The 24,727-nt window shown below is 41.9% G+C and overlaps 1 protein-coding gene across 7 annotated transcripts in view; it reads left to right on the forward strand.

The window, feature by feature from the left end:
- TRAF3 (TNF receptor associated factor 3) overlaps positions 1-24,727 on the forward strand; it is a 119,314-nt gene that overhangs the window by 56,418 nt on the left and 38,169 nt on the right. For 6 of the 7 annotated variants that reach the window (XM_045448316.1, XM_045448315.1, XM_045448314.1 and 3 more), the window contains one exon: positions 7,115-7,239. The exons of the other annotated variant lie outside the window; for it this stretch is intronic. The gene's annotated coding sequence lies outside the window, so the exon portion shown is untranslated. The remainder of the gene's footprint in view (positions 1-7,114; positions 7,240-24,727) is intronic. 7 annotated transcript variants of the gene reach the window in all.

A 24,727-nucleotide genomic window follows, 5' to 3' on the forward strand; every position in this document is an offset into this window, starting at 1 on the left:
TATTCCGGAGTCTTCCCTTTCTGCTGTGGCAGAGTAACAGGGACCAGGTTTACTGTCCACCAGGACCTGGTACAGGATTGACACCAGAAAGCTCAATAATTGCGATTAATAAATATTTTAGGGGCACCTGGCTGGCTCAGTCAGTGGGGTGTGTGACTCTTGATCTTGGGGTTGTGAGTTTGAGCCCGACTTTGGTTGGAGAGGTTACTTAAAAATAAAACCTTTAAGAAAATAAACAGTTTATTACAGTACTTTTAGAAAATCAAATTTGGTGCAAATAGATCAGTAATGAAAAAATCAAATTTTAAAGATAGATAGGATCAGAATTAATGATTTTTCCTTTTGCCTCAGCTCAGATATGGCTCAGTTCAGCACTGCTCCTGGTACTATCTTTAAAATTGTACTATTTTCTTCTTGTAGATTTTTTTTATTAACTTTGGTTTTTACCTCTAATACTGAATTTTTTGGTACTCCTTTAAAATTTACTTGAGTCATGTGCCTTATTCTCCTCATCCTTGTCCCAAACCTGACTCTTTTCCTTAAACAACTTGAAAACCAGACAAAACATAAGAAATAACAGTTTCAGACATTGGCCAGCAGACAGGTTAGGACCGTATTCCCTAAAATAAGGGAAATGAGCCCTGTGATTATTCCAGCTTACTCTCTAGAGCAGGGCCCATGAAATTTTTCTGTAAAGGGCCAGACAGTAAATATCTTAGGCTTTTCAGACCATATGGTCTCTGTCAGAGTTACACACTCAACTCTGTGTCTGCTTTCATACTAAGTATGTGAATGAATGGGTATGGATGGGTTCCAATAAAACTTTATTTATAAAAACTAGTAGTAGGTTAGATTTGACCGCCAGGCAAATCCTGGTCTAGAGAGTGTTTCCACACTGCAGGGTAGGAGAGAGAAGCCAGAACCCACTAGCTTTACTGAAGTGACAAACACCCAGCATTTGGGAGAACAAAGCAGCTAGAGTTGGGGGGCGAAGTATATAGGAGAGGAAGGGAGCTACTTAGAGAATCCACAGATCCGCAGAAGGACCCCCTTGAGACTCTGGTTGAGTACTGACCAGCACATACACGAGAGGAAACACAAAGCCAGGAAAAGAACCACCAGAAAGGAATAGACTGAACAATTTGTGGATATCCCACAGGGCTGAGACAGTTTGTGTTCCCACCACCTAGAGTAGTATCAGATCCTTGTAAGGCTTGTTTTTTAATCTTTGTGAGGGTGGGTTCGGAGCAGCTCTTCCATTTAGGGGATCGGGTAGACTTCCCTCCCTTCACTAGTGGGGCTGGATTAGCTCTAGACCATAAAGGCCGTTGTAGATCTGCCCTAAATGGTTCCAAATAACGTTTCTCAGAACAAAGTCCTGCTGTATTGAAAAGGACTTAATAGGGGTGCCTGGGTGGCTCATTCATTTGAACGTCTGTCTCTTGATTTCGTCTTGGGTCCTGATCACAGGGCTGTGGGATTGAGCCCTGCATTGGGCTCCCACCCTGGGCATAGGGCCTGCTTACGATTCTCAGGGCACCTGGGTGGCTGCCAGTTGAGCGTCTGACTCTTGATTTTGGCTTGGGTTGTAGTCTCACGGTTGGAGATGGAGCCCCGCATCAGGCTCCCTGCTAAGCTGAGATCGTGCTTGGGATTCTCTCTCTCGGTCTTTTCCTCTGCTTGTGCTCTCTCTGTCTCTGTCTCTCTCTGTCTCTCTCAAAAAAAAAATTCTCTCTCTCCCTCTGCCCTTCCCCCTGCTCGTGTTCTTTCTCTTTCTCTAAATATATATATAATAAAATCTTGGGGCACCTGGGTGACTCAGTTGATTAAGCATCCAACTCTTGATCTCAGCTAAGGTCTTGATCTCAGGATTGTGAATTCAAGCCTCATGTTGGGCCCCATACTGGGTGTGGAGCCTACTTTAAAAGAAAAAGAAAGGGTGTAGTAAATTCTAGCTCCCAATAGTGTAAAAAAAAATTTGGGTGTCCAACATATAATAAAAATTACCAGGCAGGGTGCCTGGGTGGCTCAGTCCCTTAAGCATTGGACTTTGGCTCAGGTCATGATCTCGTGGTTTGTGAGTTCGAGCCCCGCATTGGGCTCTGTGCTGACAGCTCAGAGCCTGGAGCCTGCTTCGGATTCTGACCCCCTCTTTCTTTCTGCCCCTCCCCTGCTTATGCTCTCTTTCAAAAATAAATTTAAAAAACATTAAAAAAAATGTAAAAACCTTAAAAAATATTGTCAGGCATACAGAGAAGCAAGAAAATATGATATTAACCAGGAAAAAAAATCAGTCAATAGAAACAGACCCAAAAATAACAGATGATGGAATTCGCAGACAAGGACATTAAAATAACTGTTACATGTAAGTCACACATATTCAAAAATGTAGAGGAAAATGAGTGAAATGAAAGATATGAAAAGAAAGACTGAAATAAAACTTCCAGATGAAAAATACTGTATCTGAAATGAAAAATGCAGTAGAGAGATTAATAGCAGGTTGGCACTACAGAAAAAGTCATTGAACTTCAAGACTTAGCAATAGAAACAGTCCAAAATACAGCAAAAAGAATAGAGAAGACTGAAGAGAATAACAGAGCATTTAGGGACCTCTGAGACAAAACCACCTGCTCCAAGATATGTGTAATTGGGGTTCCAGGAGAGGAGGGAATGGAAACAACACTTGAAGGAATAATGGCTGAAAAAAAAATTAAAAATTTGATGAAAACTATAAACCACAAAGTTCAAAAATCCCAAATAGAGTGCACAAAACCATACCAACATACTGCAACATCCAATTCCTGAAAAACCAGTGATAAAGAGAAAAAAAAAAAAAGCCCAAAACTTAAAAAGCAGTGAGAAGAAAAGACATTACAGAGGAACAAAGATAGAAATGGCAGCTGGCTTCTGGTCCGATTTGTGCTAGCCAAAAGACAACAGAATGACATGTTTAAAGTACCAAAAGAAAAATCTGTTAGTTTAGAATTCTGTGCCCAGAAAAAATATCTTCTAGAAATAAAAGTGAAATCAAAATTTCTAGGCCAAGAAAAGCTGACAGATTTTATTGCCAGCAGAACTGCATGCACTACAAGAAAAAAATTCTTTTAATGTTTGTTTTTGAGAAAGGGAGCGCAAGTGGGGAAGGGGCAGAGAGAAAGGGGACAGAGGATCTGAAGCAGGCTCTGTGCTCACAGCAGTGAGTCAGATGCAGGGCTTAAACTCCCTGACTGTGAGATCATGACTGAGCCAAAGTCTGTGCTCAACCCACTGAGCTCCCCAGGCGTGCCTACGCTTCCAGAAATTTTTTAAGGAAGTTCAGGTAGAAGGAAATGATACCAGATGGAAATTTTTACACAGAGGAATGAAAAGAACCAGAAATGGTCAATAGGTGGATAAATATTCTCACTTCTAATTGCTTTTTTTTTTTTTTTTTTTTTGGCTATTTTGGAGCGCCTGGTGGCTCACTCAGTTAAGCATTCAACTCTTCGTTTCAGCACAGATCATGATCTCACAGTTTCGAGTGTTCGAGCCCCACATCAGGCTCTGTGCGGGTGCCAAGCCTGCTTGGGATTCTTCCTCTCCCTACTCCTCCCCTGCTTTCTCTGTCTCTCTCAAAATAAATAAACAGACTTTCAAAATAATAATAAGAAAATAAAAATAGGCTATTTAAAGCAAAAATAAGAGTGTAATGTGGGACTTCTCATACTTGCAGAGGTAAATAAATGAAAACTGCACAAAAGACGGGAGGGGAGAAACAGAAATACGGTGTTACTATATGCTTAAAGTGGTATAATAGTATTTGCAGGTAAACTGTAGTAAGTCAAAGGTGACTGTCGTATCCAGGATAATCTGTCATCAGTGGGAATGAAAGAAAATATTAATGCCAATATCAGGGATGTAAAAGAGGGTATCACTACAGATCCTACAGACGTTGAAAGGGTAAGAAGGGTAAAATTGTGAATCATTCTATGCCAATAAATTTGACAAAATGAAAACATTCCTTGAAAAACACAAACCACCAAAGCTCACTCGAAGAAATATATAACCTTCATAACCGGTTGTATTTATTAAAGAAATTGAATTTGTAATTAAACTCCTTACCTCAAAGAACACTCCAGACCCAAATGACTTCACTGGTGAATTGTATTAAACACTTATAGAAAAAGGAATACTAATCAGACAAAAACTTTTTTAGAAAATTGAGGAGGAGGAAATGCTTCCTATCTCATTTTACGAGGCCAGCACTGCTCTGAAAGCAAAACTAGGCAAAGACATTGTAATAAAGGAAAACCACCAAGTGTATTTGTTGTACACGCATGTCTCCCATGAACTTTAGCAAATATAATCCATGTAGAAACATAAAAAGGATATTACATAACAATCAAATAAGGTTTATCTCAGAGTGAAAAATTGGAAAATCAATCAGTGTAATCCACATCATAATAGATCAAAAAAAGGAAAATGAAAGTGAAGCACAGAGATAGAAGTATGGGGAACGCAAAGGAAGGCAGGAGACTCGGAGGAGGTAGTGAAGTCTGACGTACGTGTAATTGGGTTCTGGGAGTAGAGGACATGGATGGTGCAGAGCAGTGTTTGAGAAGAAAATGGTTGACAGTTTTCCAGGAAGTTGAAACAATCCAAACCGTAGTTTTAAGATGTTCAACACATGACTGGCAGAATACCCTAAGTAAAAAGAAATCCACAGCCAAACACAGGGTAGTGGAGCACATGATTGCCTACCGAGGCACAACAGGCCACTTCCCAACACCGACAGTGAAAGCCAAAAAGCACTAGGAGTAATACCTTCACTACACAACAGGAAAGGATTCTCCATCTAACAAAAATGAATGTTACCTAAAATGTAAATAATGACAAAAATATGTGCACATATGTAAACACAGCAGTAGGACATACGTTGGCAGTGTGATGAATGGAGTTAGTATTTTAAAGTCCTTGCTGTCCAAGAGAAGGGGAGAGATACCGCAGTGGCCTTTAAGAGCCTGCACATCACATTGTATTTCTAAAGTAATCATAAGAAGAATAAAAACCAGACACGTGACTTCTAGATTACTAGGGAGCAGAGATTGGAATGGTAACAATCGAAAAGAAGGCAAATAGAAAAGCCTCTGGTAGGTTGGGTTGGGATTAAAAAAGGAAAGAAAGCCCCAGGTACAATGGTAGAATTAAATCTACCTAGGTGTATGTAATGGCTTCCAATGCAAATAGAGTAAATTTTCCATTTAGAAGATGAAGATACCAAGATTTTTTTTTTAATAAGGTGTTTAAAAAATCCAACTATATACTGTTTACAAGACATTCATCTATAAGGATTAAGAAATGTTGAAAGTAAAATGATGAAAAAAATAAACTATGCAAACACCAAAAATAAGATCGTATAGTATCAGACAAAATATACTTTAGGGCAAAGAGCAGGACTAGAGTGTTACTAGAATGTCATTAACAAGTGTCATTTCACATTAAACAGTGGGCAACTCTGATTCCTGTAACAAAATAAGTAGCTTATTACAAACAAGTCTGTTTCTTGCTCACACAAGATGTCCTAGTTGGCAGATTGCTTTCCACATGTTCAGGTACTTTGGGGAAGAGAGAATCTCTTTGAGTTCCAGAGGAGGAAGAAAAGACTTCATTAATTTTGACTCTGTATGTTCACAGGGATGAACCAACTCTACCCAGGGACTAGGATGCTCAACTGGCACATGTCCCCCTATGCCTGGGGGTTGGAGTCAGTGTCTCTGGAAGTTGGTGGACTGAGGTTAGGGAGTTAATTAAACCTGATGAGAAATCATAGCGCAGTAACCATTGGAAAAATGAACAGATACTTGGTTGCAGAATTAAATTTGCATTGCTGCAGTTGTCAGATGTAAAATTTCATGAATTTATTCAAAATAATAATTAAGTTCTATGTAACAAAGAATTCTTAGGATACCACTACACAGCCATTCAGTTAGCAAGAATTAAAAAGTCTGACCAGGCTTGTTGAAGAAGTTAAGCACCAGAAACTCCCTCATACCCTTCTGGTGGGAGTGTAAATTGTTGCAACTGCTTTGGGAAATAGTTTGGCTTTATTTAGCAAAGTTGAATAGATACTTACTGGATAACCTAGTAGTCACATTTCTAGGTGTATACACCAGAGAAATACATGCTCATGTGCGTAATTAAGATAGCTGCACCAGAAAGATCTTTGTAGTGTATCTGTTTGTTTTTTTTTTTTTTTAGTTTTGTAAAATTTATTTATTTATTTATTTATTTATTTATTTATTTATTTATTTATTGTGCGAGAGTGTGAGTGGGGGAGAGGCAGAGAGAGACTCCCAAGCAGGCTCCGTGCTGTCAACTCAGAGCCTGACAAGAGGCTCAAACCCAGGAGATCATGAGCTGAATCTAAAACCAAGAGTTGGACGCTTAGCCGGCTGAGCCACCCAGGGGCCCCAGATCTCAGTGGTGTGTCTTTGCTCCAAAGCAGAAACTATTCAGGGGACAGGGGAATGGATAAATAAATTACGGTCTATTTACGCAGTGGAATACTACGTAGCAATGAAAGTAAATGGCGGGTGGAGCAGAAAAAACAAAGAGCAAGACAAAGGATCACGCGCATAGGATTCTGTTCTTATAAAATTCAGAAGTTGGCAAAAGAGCTGTATCAGAGCCACATACCTAGGGGATAAATGTAAAGTAGGGAATGGTAACCATAAAAGTTAGGGTAGTTGCTCATAGTAGGAGGAAAGGGCTTGGGGTCAGAGAGAGGCACCCTGCCTTTTTTGGGGTTTCAGCAGAGTTCTATTTCTTGGCTGGGGTGGTAGTTGAACTAGCGTTTGTTTATGTGCTGAACATGCGTGTTTCCTGTGCTTTTTATGTGTAATACTCCATGATAAAAGTTATGTTAAAAATAGTCCGAAGACATCCTGACTTTGTCATTTGTGTCCAACTCAAAAAACGTCCAAATCCGAAGTACAGTTTATATAGAGTGGTTAAAATGTTTTGTTTGAACTTCTTTCTTGATCATTTTTTTTAATTTACATTTTTGAAATTCTAGTTTTAAAAGTTTCAAAAATGTTCCCGGTTGGGATGACCGAGTATTGTTCTTACTCCTCAGGTAAGAGACTCCACTACATTCTGTGAAGAAGGATAAGACTGACACCGCTTTGCTTGCTTCTCTACTGAAATCTCTTCCTCCCTGATCGAGCTTTGGTGTATCTTCTTACAGCATATGACACACGGGTATGTCACTGGACGATTTTAATTTATATAGATTTCTTTTTGCAGCTGGAACTTGTTTGCTTTTCAGAAAAATAAAGTCATGAACATCCGGAATGTACTCATTTTTGGCTTTAGTAATTTCACTTTGTAACAGATGCATTTGAGTACCTTCTGCACATGTAGCACCGCATTTTGGTGTCAAACCTTCATTTTATTTTTCATTTGTTTTAAACCAGCGTTAAACTTCGAGAATAATCGACGTCACCTTTCATGAGCCAGTAATGATACATGTGTTTGATGCCAAGGGTAATTGGAGGAATTTATGCCTCATAGGCCTACCCTCTGAAAGCTTGGGGCCACCCTTCCCTAGCAGGACCCCACTGCAGTGAAGGTGCTGGTGGCCGTGGGTGGAGGCTTGCTTCAGCTGAGGATTGCATCTTTTTTTTTTTTTTTTAAGATTTTATTTTTAAGTAATCTCTGCACCTAAAGGTGGGGCTTGAACTCAACCCCAAGATCAAGAATCACCTGCTCTTCTGACTGAGCCAGCCAGGTGCTCTGGGATTGCATCTTCTGGTTCATGAACTCTTTGCTCCCTAACTATCTTTCTCTGGGAGTTTGAAAGGAAACAAAATACCCTGTTTTAATCTCTAATTTGTGATTGAGTGGCACATTATACTTGAAATTAAGAACTCTTTACTATGTTAGAACAGTAAAATGAGTATAAAATGGATTTGAAATGCTTACATCCATAGTGAGATTTGATATATAGCTATTTTTGATAAATTCTCAAGTATTAAGAAAAGTGTAGTTTTAAAAATTATTCATAATACCAGGACCATTCAGTTTCCCCCGGTTGTGTCAGTGTTTTTAGTTTGTTTGAAGCAGGGCTCGCACAACGGCAGCTAGCTGATAATGTCCCTTCGGCCTGTTTTCATCCTGTGACTGCCCCTCCCTGTCCCTTTTCTTCCTCACGTGTTCTTGGGTGGCTGGTTGTGGTCAGGTTTCCCTGTGTTGAATTTTGCCCTTTGCACCGACCGTGTTCTTCTGCTGTCTGCATCTCCTGTGAGGTGGTGATAGATCCGGCCCGTTGACCACCTCCTGGCCTGGCCTTTGAGCACAAGGCCCCGCTGAGGCCGTGGTGTGTGCCCTCACCAGGAGGCACGCGTCTTCGTGGCTCCGGGCCTGTGCTGCTCGGTGCCTGGACTTAGTCCTCGCAGGTTGTGAAATGACATTACTCGTTTGTTCTGCCTTGAGTAGCTGAAATATGTCGGTAGATGGAAACTGCCCTTCGTTCAGTATTTGGTCACCCTAAGGGGCAGTTCAGATAGGAAGAAGAGGATACGTTCTCTTTCTCTGTGCTCAATAATGAGATGGTTCTGTAGCCACTCCCAAAGTGACAGGTGACTGTTTCAAGTAGTGTTACCAACTTGTGAACTTAAACACACATGGTACGTTTCAGTCCCTCACAGTTAGGATTCTTACAGATGCCAATCCTGAGCCACTTGTGGCTGGTGGAGCCTCTTTAGTGGGCTCCTTTGTCCTTTGACGTGACCTGCACTCTTCCCTTCCTTGCTTTCTGGTACCGTGAGGTGTTCCAGATTTGTTCTAAACTTCTTTGCCCCAGGCCTGGCGTTGGCTCTTCTCCGAGCAGCTCTGGTTCCCTTTTGTAGAAAATGGTGTCTTGAGACCACAATCTGGGCACCGGGGACACGCACTGCTAGGCCTTTTGGGTGGACAGACAGGCAAATACGCTTTATAAGGGAAAATATCAGCAGTTCACACTGATGTTTATTTCAAATTGAGTATTACTTGATTTTTACTTCATTGGTTTATATTGGTATCGCTTTTCTCTAATGCTGCAAACCTTGGTTCCCAGCAATGTTAGCATCATTATATATTTGTTTTATCCTATAAAATATATGTGGTAGTTTTAAAATAACAATACCAACATATTACCAACGTGATTACTGAAAACAGTTTGGGATTTTCTTGTTGTTCTTAGAGTTCTTTTTTGTCCTTAGCGTATGTATCCCTAGGGATGTTTTCCTAATTAAGTTTTAAAGTCACCTGAGCCAGTTCCCCAGTGTGCCAGCCACCTGGTTGCCAGTTATACTCATTTTTTATTTGAATTTTAAGGAATAGCTTCTTTTAAAATTTTGTCAAAGGTCTAGAAAACATTTTCATGTTTCCAAATCCAAATGAAATATTTTCAGAAATCAAGCTTCTGTTGCTGATCTTTGTGCACTGTTTCTTTTTTCCTCCATTGGTAACATACCTATTTTTATTTTTAAAATTTTTTACATTTTTTATTTTATTTTTTTAACGTTTATTTATTATTGAGAGAGAGAGATACACACACAGAGCCTGAGCAGGGGAGGGGCAGAGAGAGGGGAAGACACAGAATCTGAAGCAGGCTCCAGGCTCCGAGCTGTCAGCACAGAGCCTGACGCGGGGCTTGAACTCACAAACTGTGAGATCATGACCTGAGCCGAAGTCGGTCGCTCAACCACCTGAGCCACCCAGGCGCCCCAACATACCTATTTTTAATATAAGTGTGTGTGTGCACACAGCCCTCTTTCTTAGACACTGGCAACATACAACTTTTCTCCATCTTGTTTCCTGTTTTGTTTTTTTTTTTTTTAAACTTAACAGCCTGTCGTGAGGCTCACGCTGTAGCAGTGTGTAGGGATCCGCCTCACTCTCTTTTGTGCAGCAGCATAGTATTCCCTCATGTTCAGTGTATTGTAGAAAAAATCTAATTTTTAAAAATATGTTGGCTTTCTTCTGTGCATACATGTCATCAAATTTGCTCTTTATCCAATTGCCGATTTCTTGGTGATTTGGGGACCTTGCAAGCACGTTGCTTTTCAGTGCCTGATTTTCCTTACATGTAAAAATATGTGAGGTTTGGACTAGAAACTCAAGATGGGTTATTTTAGCTGGAAGACTGCAAATAATATAAACCGAATCTGAGAGCATCTCCCTAGCAACAGAACATATACCCTGGTCCTGGCTGGCCCAGGTGGTGGAGCACGAGACTCAGATCTCGGGGTTGTGGGTTTGAGCCCACACTGGGTGTGGAGATTAGGTAAAAAAATAGAATCTTAAAAAAAAAAAAAAAAAAAGAGTGCCTTTCCTGTATTCACAGAGGTGGTGGTGACGGGGAGTCAGATCAGGAGTGCTGAAACCAGTAAGTGGATGTTGGAATCAGGGAGGTGAGCACAGTTCCACCGGGGCAGCCGGCTCGGTGGTGGTGGCACACTCCTCGGGGTGGGACAGGCTGCAGTGTCGCAGGCAGAGGTGTGTCAAACAGGAACGGGAAGGGCCGAGAGTGACAAGGTCCATGTTGGCTGCGTGGATGACGAGGGGCCAGGGTCACGTGACAAACAGCGGCAGGTGGTCTGGGAGCTCAGAAAGCGTGGTGCTGTGGTGCCCAGGGAGAGGCTCTTTGGTGCACAGCTGCTGGGTGAGGCCTGCGTGGGGGTGCCGTTGCCCGGCGTGGGGGTGTGCGGGAGAGAAGACCGTCCACATCAGCACCTGCGCGGCTCCCACCTTTACACCACAGGTGAAGGTGGTGGGGGGTCCGCCAGAGGGGTTGGGAAGGGGCACTGAGATCAGAGCCAGTGCTTTTGAAATCTCATGCTTTATTGTGAAAGTTGATTTAAATACCCTAATCCACTCCGTGTGGCCACATCTTCTGTTTTTCACTCGTATTTCCAAGTGAAGTCGATGCTCCCGGAGGATGGATCTTCTCACACACAGCTGCTTCTGCCTCCAGTCCAAGCACGGCCTCCAGGCAGCATCCACCTGGATGTGGCTCTTTGTGGCTTGTCTGTCGAGTGGACTGAGCCCTCAGCCTGTCTCTCTCCTTCTGTCCAGATGGCAGGACTCTGGCCCTGGTCCAGGAGAGACACAGCATCTTTACGCCGTCAGGGTTGAATGAGCGCTTTAAAGAAAAAAAATCCCTAAATCAAGGGATATTGGCAGTGCCGGGCCTCAGATAGCTATTGTTTTCCTAAAGGATTTAAGACCAAGTTTTATGCTGTGGGTTAATCAGGTTCTTCTCCAGCTGTGAGCCCGTGGTGGCTGGCTGTCCAGTCCATGTCGCCCCACCCCCTCTGTGTCTGTCTCCTAAGTGGGGCTTTTACATACGTGATTACGATCTGCGCGTTTGTCTGGATGAGAACCCAGTCTCCCCTGGTCTTTACTTTGCCGGTGTGTCAGCCACAGGCCCTCTCCCTGCTGTAGAGCATCTGGTATCAGGTGTCATGAAAAAAGTCCCTGCTGAAATGTTCGCATAAATATGGATTATTGGAAAGCCTTTTTTTTTTTTTTTAATCGACAGGGCACACCTGTGTATTTCTGGTTTTCTCTCTTCTCTCTGTATTGGCATTGCTTAGATGATACTCTTAATTTCCCTGCTGGGCTTGATGCTGAGCTCATTTGCCTCCATCTATGTTGTGTTTAGTACTTTCTTGCTGGCAGGGGCCATTTTCTTTGTTTATCTGATGCTTCCCTTTTTTGGTTTTCCCCGGGCTTTCCAGTTCTTGGAACACCCTTTTGTCAGCAGATGTGCTTTGGTTTCCAGTTTCCGATCTCCAAGTAAGATGTAGCTCAACTGAAATCACAAGTAGGGAGCATAAGTCATTAGAGTATGGAGGCATAGAGGAAAGGCAGAGGGATCCAGTCCAGCTCTGGCTGCATTTCGAAGTGTGGCTATGCCTCAGCTGTGAGAGAGGGGCTTCCTGAGTAGCTGGCCAGAAACTAAAACTTTATGAAGTGATTTTCTCAAATAGAGGTTCTTGCATTTAGGTAACAGTTTGGCCCCCGCATGTGATACATTCATGCCTACACACGTAGCAGACCGCAAATAATGTGATAGTAGAGCAGTGGTTCTGCTCAGAGGACCCTGCGGAGTGGGAACTCTAGAACCAAGAACACCAGGCGCTGTGGCAGGCCCTGGTCCCTGGCCCGGCCCAGGCTGCCACCCCCGAGGTTGCTGCCTCCTGGTGGTTTCTGTCTAGGCCCCTCTGCAGCTCCCCAGAGCGCACAGACCCCCTCTGGCGCCATCTCTTTGTCACCTAACTCCCTTCCTGATGGTTTCCATTGCACTCTCTTTGCTTTGTGTATATCTATCATGACTGTTCAGCACATACTCTTTATGTGCGTGGAAGCAAACATCCTCTTCCCACACTTGAGGCTAAAAAGATGAGGTGTTGGCAGTGGTCCCAAGGTTTGCCTCACTTGCTTGGTGCGGAGTGCTGACCAGAGGCACGTGTGTCCACTCTGGGTGTTGTAACCTCCGAGCTGCTTCCCCACATTGGACTGTTGAATATCAGTCCACAAGTGCCCAAGAGTTGTCTCCTCCACCACCTCTGGGTTTGTGTGTGTGTGTGTGTGTGTGTGTGTGTGTGTGTGTGTGTGTGTTTAATTAGAGAGCAAGTGCATACACAGAGGGGAGGGGCAGAGAGAAAGAGAGACAGAGAGAGAGAGGGAGAGAGGGAGAGTCCCAAGTGGGCTCCACACTCAGCAAGGAGTGGGATCACGCTGGGATCCCGTGGGATCCTGGGATCACGACCTGAGCCAAAATCAAGAGTTGGACACCCAACCGACTGAGCCACCCCGGCACCCCACCTCAAGCACCTCTTTAATGTATTTGACTTGAGTGTACATTGTTTTTGTCAGAGGTTTCCACACTTACACATTTTGGAAGGTTCCAGAGATGTGACTGGACTAACGTTGCCACTTCTGGTGCTCTGCCTACATGTGAAGCACATGGTGGGATTCTTGGCCCATCTATAGCTTGGTGCGGATGCCCAGGTGTAGTTGCAGGTCAGAAATTGCCATCATGGGTAGGAAAAGTTAGCATTTTAACTTCAAATGTCTGTAGGAACTTTCTTTTACAATGGTTTTTAGTTTGAGGGCCTTTCAACATGGTGTGAGCCTCTGTAGCCATACTTGTAGTAGATACTGTTCCGGTCTGGGATCAGAAATGGCCGACTCCAGGGGAGGCCCGTTTACCACGCACGCTGGCACTCGGTATGGTACGCGTCCACGTTGGCAGTTGTCCTCTGGCCACTTACTTCTTATTTCACTGTATTTATTTGAAATATTATTCACTCAAGTTAGTTTTTCAGTGCCTTCTATATCCTTACTCTTCTTAACTTTTAATTTTTTTATTAAGATACATATAATGATATGAAATTCTTTGGATCTAAATATGGACAGAATTGTATTACGTCAGGTTCAAATGTGTTAGCCATTTTTTAATGATGCTACTGCTATTGTTTTTCTGTTGCAGTTGTTGAGAGTGCTTATTATATTCTAGTACGTTACACTTTTTAATCAAAAAATTCAGCATTTAAATCATTTAAAGTACAGTTCAGTGGTTTTTAATATATTCACAATGTTATAAACTATTACCACTATCTAATTCCAGAATATTTTCATTCATCCCCAAAAGAAACTCCTAGTGTAACCAGTAAGAAGTTTCTGTCCAGGAGCACCTGGGTGGCTCAGTCAGTTAAGCATCCAACTTCGGCTCAGGTCATGATCTCACGGCTTATGAGTTCAAGCCCCGTGTTGGGCTCTGTGCTGACAGCTCAGAGCCTGGAACCTGCTTCGGATTCTATGTCTCCCTCTCTCTCTGCCCCTCCCCCACTCGTGCTCTGTTTCTCTCTCTCTCTCTCTCTCTCTCCCTCTCTCTCTTTCTCTCTCTCTCTCTCAGAAATAAACATTAAGAAAAATACCTTAAAAAAAAAAAAAAAAGCAGCTACTGTCCATTATTCTCCCTTTGCCCCAGCCCCTGGTAATCACTAATTTCCTTTGCCTATTCTGGACATTTCATATAAATGGAATCATAAGGTATGTGGCCTTTTGTTTCTGATTTCTGTTATATAGCACAGTGTTTTCAGGATTCACTCATATTGTAGCATGTATCCGTATATCACTCCTTTTTACAATGAAATAATAGTACATATATGGATATACCACATTTTGTTTAGCTGATCTCTTGCTGGGCACCTTGGGCTATTAATACTTTTTGTCTATTATGAATTTTGCTCCTTTGAGCATATGTTTACAAGTCTTTGTGTAAATATCTGTTTTCAATTCTCTTGGTTGTATACATCGGAGAATATCTGGGTCATATGGGAACTGTTAACTTTATGAGGAACTGACTGTTTGGTATAGTGACAGTGCCATATTACATTCCTTCCAGCAGCGTATGAGGGTTCCAGTTTCCTCATATCCTCACCAACACTTGGAATTTTCCATTATCTTTTATTATAGCTATCCTAGTGGCTGTGTCTCATGATGGTTAGTTTTTTTTGAACATTAAGTTAAAAAAAATTTTTTTAATGCTTATTTATTATTTTTGAGAGACAGAAAGAGACAGAGGGTGAGCAGGGGAGTAGCAGAGAGAGAGGGAGACACAGAATCCGAAGCAGGCCTCAGGCTCCGAGCTGTCAGCACAGAGCCCGATGCGGGGCTCGAACCCACGAGCCTCGAGATCATGACCTGAGCCGAAATCAAGAATTGGACGCTCGGCCCACTGAACGACCCAGGCACCCCAAAGTTAGACATTTTAAAGTGAGCAATTCAGTGCTGCTTAGTACATCCACAGTGTTGTGTGTCCACAACCTGTACACGGTTCCAAGCATTTTCATTCCCTAAAAGGAAACCCCATACCCATTAAGCAGGTAGAGTCCTCATTACTCTTCCCCAACCCCTGCCAATGACCAGTCTGCTCTGTGTCTGCGTGGACTCATCTATTCTATATATTCCCTATAAATGGTATCATACAATATGTGCTCTTTTGTTTTGACATCTCTCACTGAGCGTAATGTTTTCCAGATTCATCCATGTTTTAGCCTGTACCATTGCTTCATTTCTTTTTATGGCTAAACAGTACTCCATTGTGTGAAGATACCACATGTTGTTTATCCATTCGTCTGTTGATGGACATCTTGGTTGTTTCCACCTTTTGAACATTGGGAATAGTGCTACTGCACACGTGCGTGTATATATGTCTGAGTACCTGTTTTCAGTTCTTTTGGGTATATATGTAAGAGTGGAATTATTGGGTCCTATGGCAATTCGATGTTTAACTGCTCCAGGAACCACCAGATTGTTTTCCACAGCAGCTAAACCATTTTATGTTTCCACCAAAGAGTATAAATGTTTGAATTTCTCCACATCTTCACCAATGCTTGTTATTTTTCCTTTTTAAAAGAATTATAGCCATCTTGGTTGGTATGAAGTGGTAATTCATGATGGTTTTGGTTTGTGTTTTCCTAATGACTAAAGATGCTGAGCATCTTTTTGTATACTTGTTGGCTATTTCTATATCTTCCTTGGAGAAATGTGTCTTCATATTCTTTGCACATTCTTAAATTGGGTTGTTTCTCTTTTTGTTGTTGACTTGTAAGGGTTCTGTATATATTTGGGATAGTAGACCATTATTAGATATGTAATTGGCAGATGTTTTTCCCATTTTGTTGTCTTTTCACATTCTTGGTAACATGCTTTCATGTAATACAGGTTTTGAAACTTGGTGAATTCCATTTTATCTACTTTTTCTTTTGTTGCTTATGCTTTTGGTGTCATATCTAAGAAGTCTTTGCCAAATTCGAGATTATGAATATTTGCCCCAATATTTTTTCTAAGAATTTTAGGTGTTAGCTATTACGTTTTAGTTGGTAATCCCATTTGATCCTAGTTTGTGTATATGGAATGATGTGAGGGTCTAATAAGTCCATTCTTCTGCCAGTGTTACCCAGTTGTCCCAGAGACTTTTTTTTTTTTAACCACTAACTGGTCTTGCTATCTTTGTCAAAAATCATTTAGCCATAGATGTATGGGTTTGTTTCTGGACTCTGAGTCGTATTCCATTAGTCTATATGTGCATTTTTATGCCACTATTACATTGTTAGGATTACTGTGGTTTTGTGGTAGGTTTTGAAGTCATAAGTTTGAGAAGTGTGAGTCTCCCAACTTTGTTTTTCTCTTTCAGGATTGTCTTGGTTCTTTGTGGTCCCCTGTAATTGCATATGAATTTGAGGATCAGAGTTTTTCATTTCTGTCAGAGAAAGGCCATTAGAGTTTTGATAAGGATTACACTGCATCCGTAGATCACTTAGGGTAGAGTTCTCCAGAGAAACAGAACCTGTGTGTGTGTGTGTGTGTGTGTGTGTGTGTGTGTGTGTGTGTAGAAAGAGGTATTTATTACAAGGAATTAGCTCTCACAATTATGGAGGCAAGCAAGTCCCAAGATCTGCAGAGTGAGTTGGCAAGGTGGATACCCAGGAGAACCAGTGGCTTAGTTCCAGCCTGAGTCTGCAGGCCTGAAACCACGAGAGCCAGGAATGTAGTTCCTGTCCAAAGGCCAGCAGGCTCAAAATCCAGGAAGAGCTGTGATATTTTAGTTTTTAAGTCCAAAAACGGGGAAAAAAGCCCATGTCTCCTTTTGAAGGCAGTCAGGTAGAAAGACTCCTTACTTGGAGGAGAATCAGGCTTTTTGTTCTGTTCAGTCCTTTGACTGAATGGATGACGCCTCTTCATACTGAGGAGGGCAATCTGCTTTATTCCCTGTACTGATTTAAATGTTAATCTCATCCAGCACCCTTACAGAAGCACCTAGAATAATATTTGACCAAATATCTAGGTACCCCATGGTCCAGTCCAGTTAACACATAAAATTAACCACAGGTAGTATTGCCACTGTAACAATATTAAGTCTGCTAATTCATGTATATAGACTTGTTTTGCAACTAACAAATGTCTTGCTGTTTAATTGCATCTTTCATTTCTTTCAGCAATTGTTTTGTAGTTTTCAGTGAACAAATCTCTCACCTCCTTGCTTTAATTTATTCCTAGGTATCTTATTCTTTTGGATGCTATTGTAAATGGAACTGCTTTTTACATTTCCTTTTTGGGTTGTTTATTACTATTCTACAGACACACAACTGTTGCTTCTGTGTTAATCCTGTACCCTGCAACTTTGATGAATTCATTTATTAGCTCTAGTTGTTTTTCTTGTGAATTTTTTGGGATTTTCTGTATATAAGATCATGTAATCTGTTAATGGAAATAGTTTTATTTCTTTCTTATTTGGATGCCTTTTACTTCTTTTTCTTGCTCTGTCTAGAACTGCCAGTATGAGGTTGAATAGCAGTGGTGAAAGCATACATCCTTCTGTTCTTCCTGCTCTGAGGGCAAAAGGTTTCAGTTCTTCACCATTAAGTGTGACTTTTTCTTAGGTACCCTTTATCTTGTTGAGGCAGTTCCCTTTTATTCCTAGTTCTCCGGCAAGAGTTTTTATAATGAAAGGGTGTTAGATTTGTCAGAAGTTTTTTCTACCTCGATTGAGATGATTGTGTTTTTCCTCCCTTGTTTTATTAATATGGTTTATTGCATTTATTGATTTTCTTACATTGAACCACTCTTGCCTTCCTGGGATAAATCCCACTAGGTCTTGGTATATAATACCTTTAATATGCTGTTGGATTCAATTTGCTAGTATTTTGTTGAGAGTCTCCCTCATTTTTTAAGAATAGTTTTGCTAGATACAGAATTCTTAGTTAATTTTTTTTCACACTCCATTGAATATGTCATGCATTTTCTATCCTCCATGACTTCTGATGAGATGCCAGCTGTTACTCATATTGAGGAAATCCTTTTATGTAGAGTAGCTTGTCTCTTGCTGCTTTCAGAATTTTGTTTCTCCACAGTTTGATCATAATGTATATTAGTGTGAGTCTCTTTCAGTTTATCCTTCATGGAATTTGTTGAGGTTCCTGGATGTACAGATTAATATTTTTCATCAAATAGGGGAAGTTTATGTCCACTGTCTCTTCAGATATTCTTTCCATCCCTTTCTCTCCCTCTTCTCCTTTCTGGAACTCCCATAACGTGTATGTTGGTGTGATTGATGATGCCCCACAGGCCTTTAAAGCTCTGTTCACTTTTCTTTTTTGTATTTTCCTTCTGTAACTTAGCCTGGATAAACTCAGTTGACTCATCTTCAGGTTCTCCAGTCCTTTCTCTTGCCTGCTATGTTCTGCCGTTGAGCCCCTGTTGTGAATTTTCGTTTCAGTTGTTGTGCTTTCCAACTCCAGAATTTCTGTTTGGTTCTTTTTAAAAATGTATCTTTATTGATAATTCTCTATTTTGTGAGCTATTGTTCTGATGGTTTCTTTGAGTTCTTGGCACATGGTTTCCTTGATCTCTTTGAACACATGTGCACACTGATTTAAAGTCTTTGTGAGTCTAGTGTGTCTGGGTTTCCTCCTGGACAGCTTCTGTTTCTTGTTTTTTCTCCTGTTATGGGCCATACTTCCTTGTTTCTTTGCATGCTTTGTAATCTTTCGCTGAAAATTGGAAATTTTTCGTATTATAATGTGGCAGATCTGGAAATGAGATTCTTCCCTTTCCCCAGGATTTTTTGTTGTTGCTTGTGCAATGACTTTTTGAGCTAAGTCTGTAAAGTGTATATTCTTTATCATGTGTGGTCGTTGAAGTCCCTGTTCCATTAGTGTAGGAGTCAACTAGTGATTGGACAGAGGTTTCTGTAAGTGCCTAGAACAAAAATTATCTCCCAGTCTTTTCAGATGGGGTCTTTGTGAGTTTTGTTGGGGTGTGCTTTCAACATTTCAGCTGGGCAGTTGACAACTCTTACTTACCATTCACTTCCTCTGTGTAGAACTTGAAGGTCAGCCAGAGGCTTAAAGCCTTCTCAGGCCTTCTTGAGCGTGCACGCAGCCCCCAGCATTTGTGTGACCTTCTAGATTCCCAGAAACACATTGGAGTTTATTAGGGCCCTTCCCCCCCCCCCCCCCCCCCCGTAACTTTTCTTTTCAACATTTTGGTTAATCTCTCGTTTGCCTTGATTGTTATTGATTGCCCCAGGCAGTGGTTGTTAATGAATTTGCCTCTAAACATTTTCAGTAATCACCACCCCCTCCCCCTACAGTAACCACCTTAGCATTGGGAGAGTTCTGTTTATTGAGGTAAAGTCAAATGCTTTGAGCTGATCTTCTAGGTAAGTTAAACCACCAAAATTCTTTGCATATAAGGTCTGTTCTTCTCCCACTATCCCCCCACCTCCTGCCAGATATCTGACCAGCAATTGCAGGCTGTTAGTATCCAGGCCACTGTCCTGGCACATGATTTCAGGAGAGGAAAAAAATGCCAGTGAGCTCACTGTTCTTACCAAGATTCAGCTGGTTTCTCATGCTTAAGTGTTCCTCTGATTGTTACAAGCTTTTGGTTAGTTTCTAAGGTTCCAAACAGTTGTCCTTGATGGATTTTGCCAGTTTTTTTCTTTTATTGAAGGATGGATTTTTGGAGTTTCTTACTCAGCTGTTTTCACTGACATTGCTCACTGTTTTGTTTTTAACATTGTGACCAACTTTGAGTTTGCCAAATTTATGTACACCACACCTGATTCAGAAAGGATTTAAGATGCCTTATGGAGGTAAGCAAGATAAAAGATAAATTATTATTTTTTTTAATTTTTCTAATGTTTATTCTTGAGGAGAGAGAGGCAGAGTGAGATCAGGGGAGGGGCAGAGAGAGAGGGGGACACAGAATCTGAAGCAGGCTCCAGGCTCCATGCTGTCAGCACAGAGCCCTACGTGGGGCTTGAACTCACAAACCATGAGATCATGACCTGAGCTGAAGTCGGATGCTCATCTGAGCACCCAGGTGCCCCAAAGATAAATTGTTTTTAATATTTGTTTTGTGCCTGTTGGTTAGAGGGCATTCTGGTAAAAATGGTACCCTCCCATGTTGCTATTGGCAACTTTTGTTTCCGTTGGTGATCAGGTAGTATCTAAACCCCCCCCCCCCCCCCCCCCCGGTACATAGCTTGAAGGGACTGAAGCAGATTCACCTCAGTGGTTTCTCCATCTGCATGACTTTGTGTGGGGTCTCAAGGTGATCACATTACTGTCCAATTTTAGGGATGCTCATTATTCTCCCTCCACCTCTGAATTGATTGTGAAAAACTGCCTCCAGTGGTGATTTTCCTAAATCCAAACTCCCTTTTCCTTGGGACATAATAAGTGGGTATTTGTCTTATTTAAAGACTTAAAGGCATCGTCCCTATTGTCCTAGTTGTTTTAGAAAGTGGTCAGGTGATTCTCACACTTTAAATCAGAACTGACTTTTCATAGTGTCAGTTGATGGCTAGCAGAGTTTGGGATCATGAGTAAACCTGAGAGTGTTCATCCGTCCACCAGTCCTGGCACCTGTTGAGGTGTCATGCTCCTGCTTCCTTTGGGCCAGCTAAGGCCCCCATTGGCCATCTCATTGATACAGAAGGTCATGGGCCTCCCCACTGGGCCCTGCTCGGGGTTCGTGTCATTTCTGACTTGAATAAACTCTTGTTTAGGAAAACTTTCCCTTGAGCAGTTGTGAGTGTGTTTGACCTACTGGCTTATTTGCTAGTTTTATTTGAACAGAATATTCTTCTTTTGAAAATGACTTTGTAATAGAGTTGAAGCTGCTTTCTCTTTCAGTTTAATATATACTGTAGTGCCTTTTTCATCAGCATCACCTATGAGATAATCTGAATATTTTTAAAAGGCCAAGATATGGGCAAATTTGAATACATTAAAATTAAGAACTTCTCTTCATTGAAAGATATAAATAACATTAAAGCCATCCACAAACTGGGGAAAGACATGTATATATAACTAACAAAGGATTACTAGTTGGAATATGTGAATAATCCCCACACATCAGTACTAAAAAGGATAGTGACCCAATTAAAAAATGGCAGAGACACAATCAAGCATTTCACAGAAGGAAAAACATAAGTGGCCCACGAACGTATGAAAGATGCTAAACCTTATTAATCGTTAGGGTAAGAAAAAAGAGACCATTATACCTGCTAGGTTGGCAGAACCTAAGAGGTCTGATTCCCAGAGTTGGTGAGGATGTGGATTAATAGAAGTGTTTACACTGCTTTGCTTTGGAGAGCAGTCGGGCCCTCGCTTGTAAACTGGCCACGAATACAACCTGCAAATCAGCAGTTCCTCTGCGTTCTAGGCGCCCAGTCCAGGAGAGGGATTGGCAGGCTCTTTCTGTGAAGGGCAAGTTGGTAAGTATTCTAGGCTTTGTGGATCTTTAGGTTTCATTTGTTTGTTCAACTCTTTAAAAATCTGAAATGCATTCTTGGCTCAAGGAAATAGGCAATAGTAGCAGTAACCTAACAAAAACAGCCTACTGGCTAGATTTAACCCACAGGCTATAGTTTGCTAACCTCCGATCCCCTGATCTAGAGCACGTACCCTAGAGAAACTTATGCAGGATTCCATAACAGATGTGCCAGAATATTCAGAGCACATTTCTCATGATAGCAAAGACTGGCAACTGTGATATAAAAACGGATATGTCAGTTGTAGAATATTATACAGCCATGAAAATGAATGAAGCATAACTCCTGCACAGAGCAGACAAGGGTGAAAACTTACAGTGCTGATGGCAGAAGACTACATATGGTATGGTATCACTCTGTGCAATTAAAAACAGGCGAAAGTATATTGTTTAAGAAGAAGGGTACCTACCTGGGTGGCTCAGTCAGTTGAGTGTCTGACTTTGGCTCAGGTCACGATCTCACACTTAGTGAGTTTGAGCTCTGCACTGACAGCTTGGAACCTGGAGCCTGCAGCCTGCTTCAGATTCTGTCTCTCCCTTTCTCTCTACCCCTCCCCTGCTTGTGCTTGCTCTCTCCCTCAAAAAGAAATAAATATTTTTTTTAAAAAAAGAAGAAGAATATATATGATAGCAAGAGGATTATAGATAGAAAGTTGAGGCTGACATTTACTTCTGGAGAGAGTCAGGAGGATGGCTGAGGAAGGAGCACATGGGTAGGTGGTGACTGTTAAGTAGGCAGTGGATTCGGGAGGTCTATTTTGTTGTTGTTGTTGTTGTTGTTGTTGTTGTTGTTGTATTCTTGCCTTGCACGTGTATTGCACACAATCTTCTTAAAAAACTTTTTTAAGTAGGCTCTATGCCCAACATAGGGCTCGAACTCACAACCCTGAGATTAAGAGTTGCATGCTCTACCCACTGAGCCAGCAAAGCACCCCCACATATAATCTTTTTTTTTTTTTACGTGTCAAATATCATCTAATACATTTATTTGAAAGGCAGGAAGGATACCAGCCAGGGAGGTCTTAGAACCCACCCACCACCCACTACCTTCCCTTCAACAGTACTTGGTGTGCCAGAGCTGTGCCAAGTTGCTCACCTGGGAGAGAGAGAGGTGGATGTCTAAGCAGCTCTGGGGTGGTAACTGCCAGTGCAGCCCTGAAGAGCCAGAAAGAGAATGCCCAGGAGGAGGTCTTCCTTGTCCGGTAGCAGTAGTGAGGTCGCTGGCACTGAGTGCCCCATTGAAAGGCCTGGCACTCTTGTCAGAAATCAGTTGCCCCCAGACATGAGGGTTTCTTTCTGAACTTTCAGCACTCTTTCATCGATATGTATGTCTAGTGCCGATTCCGTAGTGTCCTGAATAATTTGTAGTAAGTTTTGAAACATGGAAGTGTGCATCTTCGAGCTCTGTTCTTTGTCAAAATTGTTTTGTCTATTCTGGCTCCCTTGAATTTCCATCTGATTTTTAGGTTCAGCTTATTAATTTCTTCTAAAAGAGCCAGCTAGGATTTTAATAGAGGTTGGGATGCATTTGATCAGTTTGAGTAGTGTCACTGTCTCAGCAGTGTGGAGACTTCCAGCCCATGAACATGGGATGCCTTCCCATTTATTCAGATCTTTGCTGTCTTTCAAAAGTGTTTTGTAATTTTCAGTATAGGTATCTTGCCCTCCTTCAGTTGACATTTGTCCCTGAATATTTTATTCTTTTTGATGCTATTATGAATGGACTGTTTTCTTAACTTCATTTTTGGATTGTTCACTACAGTGCATAGGAATACGAGGGGCACCTGGGTGGCTCAGTCGGTTAAGCGTCTGTCTCTTGATTTCAGCTCAGGTTGTCATCTCATGGTTTGTGAGGCTACCTGCTGATAGTGCAAGCCTGCTTGGGATTCTCTCCCTCTTCCTCTCTCTCTCCCCCACCCATGCACGCTCACTCGCTCTCTCTCTCAAAATAGATAAACTTTAAAAAATAAAAAAAATAAAATGGACTTTTATATATTGATCTTTTATTCTGCAGCTTTGCTAAATAAGTTTATTAGTTTAACTCATTTTTAGTTGATTCCCTAAGTGAGTTGTATATATAAGGTTATGTCCTCTGAAAACAGAAATAGTTTTTCTTCTTCCTTTCCAATCTGGATGCCTTTTCTTTCTTTCTTTTCCTTTTCTTTCCTTTTCTTTTCTCTGCTTTTCCTTTTTCTTCTCTTCTCTTCTCTTCTCTTCTCTTCTCTTCTCTTCTCTTCTCTTCTCTTCTCTTCTCTTCTCTTTCCTTGTCTAACTGCTGAGAAGAGGCTTTTTAAGCCAGGCTTGGGGGCTATCTAAGTAAGATGAGGAAAACAGCCCAATCCTTGTCAGACCCCCTGACCGCTGTTGGCGGGAGGACGTGTCTTCTCTGTATGCAGACGGATGCGACATACAGTATTACAGTGACTCCTGATAGTACTATGACAGTTAGGAGTAGTATCTGCTTTTCAGGTGAAGAGAAGAAGTGGGGCCCTGAGGATAAATGCTGTGCCCAAGGATCCACCGCAGCGAAGGACACCGGCCAGCCTTACCACCCAGGCCACTCAGTGCCAGATGTCCTGCCTGTCTGGCTCCTCCCCAGAGCCCCTAACACCAGGTTCCCCTCCATGACCACCTGCCTGTGCTGTGTCTCCTGCTGCTCCTTCTTGTTCTCTTCTGTTGGAATTGAAATGATGCCACCAGTCCAATTCATGAAGCCCAGATCTCCCCAAAACCGAGGTGATATCTTTCTCTTTTGAAGATCTGCAGCCCTTTGTAACTCCTGGGTGGTGTTTCTTCATGTCCGCTGTTTGTTGACCCTGGAGTGCCCACATCCTTGTGACTCCCTGAAAACTCTCTAAGGGCAGGGACGATCTCATCCCTGTGTCCCTGACATGTGAGGAACAGAGCTGTTGTGGGTATGTTGTGTTTATGAAATAAAATGTGGTTAGTTTGGCCAGCCTTTGCAGAGTCGCTCATGGAGAAGGGTGTTCCTACCACGTAGAAGGGCAGTGGGTGTGCCCCCCGGCATTTGCAGGCTGGGAGCCCTGGAGTTTGTACAACCGTGTGGCCAGCAGCACTCTCCAGAAAACACTGCTGAGGCCAGAGTAAAGTAGGAAGCGTCCGCATTTGAGTGAAATGGGCTGTGGTTCTCTGAAATGATATCTGTTTACTAGTTTAGTGAATATTGGAGGGAATCTGTAATGTGCAACATTTACAAGTGTTTGGCGTGATTACGGTCCTGTGAGATACACATCACCTCTGACCCGGCAGTTCTGTCGCTGTAAGCTTTCCTAAACGTGCGAAGATAGGTGTTCAAGAATGTTCACTGCAGATTGCCCACAATCGCAAA

This window comes from Leopardus geoffroyi, chromosome B3 (genome assembly GCF_018350155.1).
Source record: "Leopardus geoffroyi isolate Oge1 chromosome B3, O.geoffroyi_Oge1_pat1.0, whole genome shotgun sequence".
NCBI lineage: Eukaryota > Metazoa > Chordata > Mammalia > Carnivora > Felidae > Leopardus > Leopardus geoffroyi.